Consider the following 5493-nt stretch of genomic DNA (forward strand, 5'->3'; position numbering starts at 1 on the left):
CTCTCTTGAGATTGTTTTCTTAAAAACAAATTTTGTCTCGCTTGAGACAATTTTTCTTAAAAACAAATTTCGTCTCACTTGAGACAATCTTCCTTAAGACACGAACATTTGAGATTATTTTTCTTAAAAACAAATTTTGTCTCGCTTGAGACAATTTTCCCTCAAAACAAAAAATTTGAAAGTTGTTTCACTTGAAAAAAATTGATAAACCTTTGAGATTGTTTCTCTCGAAACAAATATTTGTCTTTCTTGAGACAGTTTCTCTTTAAACATAAACCTTTGATATTGTTTCTCTCGAAACAAAGTTTTGTCTCACTTAAGACAGTTTCTCTTGAAAAATAAACCTTTGAGATTATATCTCTTGAAACAAATTTTTTCTCACTTGAGACTGTTTCTCTTGAAACATAAACCTTTGAGATTGTTTTTCTTGAAACAAATTTCATCTCACTTGAGGCAGTTTCTCTTGAAACATAAACTTTTGAGATTGTTTCCCTCAACACAAATTTTGTCTCGCTTGAGACAATTTCTCTTGAAATGAATTATCCCTAAAGACGGGTAGACGTCATCATCACATAGAAACAGTGTCGTCTACTGACCAGATCTCCTAATCACGTAGGAGTAGCGTCATCCTCAGATAACCAGACTTCCTCATCACGTAGGAATCGTGTTATCTCCAACTTACCCTTAAATATGGTCAGGCATCCTCATCACGTAGGAACAATGTCGTCCACCGACTAGATCTCCTCAACGCGTAGGAGCAGTGCCACCTTTAGACAACCAGACTTCCTCATCACGTAGGAACCGTGTTGTCACCAAATTATCTCCAGATTGACCCAACTTCCTCAACGAGAAGGAATAATGTCATATTCAGCAAACAATTTACCTGAAAGTAGCCAAATCTCTTCAACATGGATTAGCAATGTCGTCTTTAAAATCAAATTTCAAGAGCAAAAAAAAGAGAACCGAACAAAAACTCGTTGTCTTATCGTCTTTGCCATATTCTTGTTAGCACAAGAATGTGCAAATACGGGTAGCTGTAGATATCCATTTTTTTCAGGTTCTAACTAATTATTATTATTATTATTTTTTATTAATATTATAATTATATTTGTAGGCCCAACAAATCTTAGCATACAAGCCCACAAGGAAACAAGCCCATCAACCCGAAGCCCAACATCCAATCCAACTCAGACCTGGTTACAACCAACCTAACCCGACCCGTTCAAACTAGGGTTTTAAAACCCTAACCCTAATACTCCCTGTCACTGTCATCAGAAGAAGGTGGACTGTCTAGTCGGCGCGTGAGATGCACGTAGCACCCAATCGATGCGTGAGCTTCACCAGTCGTCTTCCCAACTACGTGAGCCACCCATCATCATCAAATCATCCAAAACAGTGAAAAATCATCCAAATCAGTTAAACAGTTACCAAATCAAAAAAACCCATTTAAAAATTCACTAAAATCCCGATAAATCAAGAAAATCAATCCCCTACCAAATAGACCTCATTATTTCACCCGAAGATCAACATTAAAATGGACATGCAACCAGAGAAAAAGAAAACAAACTGAGAAAGAAAATCGAGTTAAAAAACCCCAGCCATATTTGAACAAAAAACAAGCAGAAAGAACAAAAAAACGAGGCTAAAAAAGGAGAAAAGAATAATCCTTATCCAAAAATATTATCGGCTATCGTTTCATCGGACCAAGGAACCCCTATCTCCGAAGGTAAAGGTATCGTATTTTCTAGATCTGGTCTTGGGGTTTCGGTTCTTTTCATTTTTTAGATATGAGCAGAAGAGAAAAAAGAAGAAGAGTGAAAAGGGAGTGGCTTAACGTGTTTTGACTCCTCGTAGCCATTGGTCTATGGTGGCCAGGGTTGTGGTTTCCTTATTCGGCAGTGGGAAGAAGGGGAGAAAAGAGGATTGAGAGCATTTTGTTCACTCTCTCTCCCTTAGAAAGAAAAATGAAGCAAATAAGGGAATTGGTCGGTTTTGGCTTAGGCTTAAACCATATATATATCATAACTAAAACGACGTAGTTTCAGAAGGGGGCATGATTGTTCTTTTGCATGTGGGTAAATCCCATTTATGGGTCTTCTTATGTTGTAATATTCCATTAAGGTCACTGAATGAAATTTTACTTTTTTTATAATTAGCGTTTTAATTTATTTTGCTTGCACTTCGGTCACTGTTTTGGTATGAATACCTTTAGGTAAAATTATTGATTGTCCTTCCGAATTTCTGTTTCATATCATTTTAGTCCCTAATATTATTTATGGTTTATTTCTGCTTCTAGTACATTTATTGTTTAATGTGTTGATTATTACCCTGATTATTGTTGATATTACTATTTAGTCACTCAAGTTAATGTTAATATTATTTTGATCCTTTTAATCATCAAATATATATATGCATAGTTTCTCTTGTTGATACTATAGTCTCTATTGATTCCATGATTTTATTTTAGTCCTTTATATGTATACCTATATGTACAGGCGTGACATAATATATATATATATATATATATATATATATATATATATAATATATATATATATCTTGGTTCTATGTATTTTCTATACGATAATGGTATACTATATTGTACATATATATCCCATTGTACCACATTTATTAAATATTTTTTATAAATTATGTATCAAATATATATATATATATATATATATATAAATCAAATAAATGTTATTAATTACCTTTGCACTTTATTCTTTATCTTTTATTATGTGCGTGTATATATATTATTATTGTTATATATATATATATATATTTCATTTCATATTATTTTTATTTTTTACTATTTTACTTTGTTAATATTTTCTTCGAATATTTTCAAGAACACATTGCTTGGTCGAAGTAATGTGATCCGATACTACGTTCGAACGAAATGTGAATTTGTGTTAGGAAGTGTGAACAACAGAAAAAATATGCTCAGTAAAGAATCACTTGAATTCATATCAACTGATACATTGTTTTTATAGCAGTTGTTTAGCTAGTCATTAACCGCTTAACAAACTAACTAACTTGACTAACAACCTAACAGCCTAACCACCCTTACATACACGTGCTGTACCTACAGCAGTTTTACAGTATTCTAACATTCCCCCTGCTCTTCCTTTTCTCCTCTCAAAGCCTAACATTCCCTCTACTTTTCTTATCTTGATCAACTTGAACTGTAGGCACTACACACACACTCTTTCGAAACTCTTCAAAAGCAGATTTAGACAAAGCCTTGGTAAAGCCATCTGCAACCTGATGCTCAGCTGGTACATAGTTCACAAATAATTGTCCAGCCGCGACCTTCTCTCGAACAAAATGCACATCCATATCAATGTGCTTAGACTGAGAGTGATAGACGGGATTTGCACTCATCGCAATAGCCCCTGTATTATCACACCAGATCACCGGTTCTTGATGTTGCTGCAACCCGAGGTCTTTAAGCAAGGTATCAACCCAAGTTACCTCAGCAGCAGTGTCTGCTACACACCTATACTCGGCTTCCATCGTCGACCTCGATACCGTTTTTGCTTCTTCGAGCTCCAGGACACAAGACATTTACCAGTAAAGACGCCATATCCTGAGATCGACCGTCGATCATCGACATTTGCTCCCCAGTCTGCATCAGCGAACGCTGCAATAGACAGACTATCATCTCCTGGTTGGAACATCAGCCCATAATGAACCGACCCAGCCAGATATCTCAATATCCTTTTGACAGCAACCATATGTGCTTCTCTCGGGGCATGCATGAACTGGGCGACCTTGCCGACACTATACGCTAGGTCTGGGCGAGTGTGACACACATACAATAAAGAGCCAACTGTACTCCGATATTCAGTGGCATTAGAAATCAATTCTCCTTCATTTGCTGAAAGTTTGGAAGACAGGACCATCGGTGTTCCACAATTGGCTGCTCCTGTCATGCCAGACTTTTCCAGTAGCTCGAGGATGAATTTCTTTTGGCTCAGAACAATAGAATCTCGTGACCGATGCACCTCAATGCCTAAGAAGTAACTGAGCAGACCTAAGTCCTTGAGCGAGAAGCGTTGTCTAAGCGCCTGCACCACCTCTTGTATTCTACTAGTAGACTGCCCAGTGATGACAATGTCATCAACATAAACCAGCACATAGGTATCACTCTCATGCTTCCTATTGACAAACAAAGAAGGGTCTGCACGAGATGAGTTAAATCCCATTTCCTCCAGACTGTCTTTAAGTTTGGTGTGCCAATTTCGAGGCGCTTGTCGAAGGCCGTAGAGGGCCTTTTGTAACTTACAGACGAGTTGAGTTCCATCTGCTGCCATCATCTCAAAGCCAGGAGGTTGCTCCATAAAAACATCTTCACCTAGGTCCCCGTTAAGGAACGCATTGTTGATGTCCACATGCCTGAGCTCCCATCCGTTTGTCACAGCCAGAGTTAACATAACGTAGAAGGTGGAGAACTTGACCACGGGGCTGAAGGTGGCAGTGAAGTCGTGTCCTGGTACCTGAGAATAGCCTTTCGCAACCAATCTGGCTTTATACCGATGAATGGTACCATCTGGATTCCGTTTGAGTTTGAATAACCATTTGCAGCCTATAGGAGTACGTCCTGCTGGTAGTTTTACTATCGACCACGTGTTATTCCTGCGAAGTGCGTCTATCTCGGCTCGGACTGCCTCACTCCAGTTGTCGGACTGCAACGCCTCATGTATAGACGTGGGTATATTATGCTCGAAATAGGCAGTGTATGATTTGGGTTTGAACACTCCACACTTGCTGCGAGTCAGCATTGGATGATAACTTTGTTTCATTGAGCTTATGGCACCAGGTTCAGTTGAAGCATTATCGCATGTGTTCGTGTCAGCATTAACAGGCTCGTCCATGTCACCTACATCCGGACTTGTATTAGCATTGGAGTGAGAGGTTGCGTCTATGACAGGAGGAACCTCATTAGCGAACTCTAGCGGGTTTGCAGTTTCAATCACAGTCTGAGTTTGTTGTGCTTGACCTGGAAGAACATCTTCAGCCAAACCATCTTCAACACCGGTAGTATAAGGCATATTGTGCCACCTTTGTGTATCAGCAATAATTGGAATACTTTGTGATCGAAAGCCACTGGTTCTATGTTGCGTATTGATCGCCTCTTTACCTGCAAACGGAAACACCATTTCGTTAAACACCACATGACGAGAAATATAAACCCTTCCATCATCCGCAAGGCACTGGTACCCTTATGTCGGGGGCTGAACCCTAAGTACGTGCAAGGTTGTGAGCGGACGGACAGCTTATGAGTTTGGAAAGGTCTTAGATGGGGAAAGCACTGGCACCCGAAGACCTTCAGATTATCATAAACGGGTTTCTTGCTGTACAATTTCTCAAACGGTGATTGCCCTTCAAGCACCTTAGTTGGTAACCGATTGATGAGGTGAACAGCTGTTGTCATCGCATAGGACCAGTACTGAACAGGTAAGGACGCCTGAGTGAGCAAAACCAGGC

This window comes from Hibiscus syriacus, unplaced genomic scaffold (genome assembly GCF_006381635.1).
Source record: "Hibiscus syriacus cultivar Baekdansim isolate YM2019G1 unplaced genomic scaffold, ASM638163v2 tig00110239_pilon, whole genome shotgun sequence".
Taxonomy (NCBI): Eukaryota; Viridiplantae; Streptophyta; class Magnoliopsida; order Malvales; family Malvaceae; genus Hibiscus; species Hibiscus syriacus.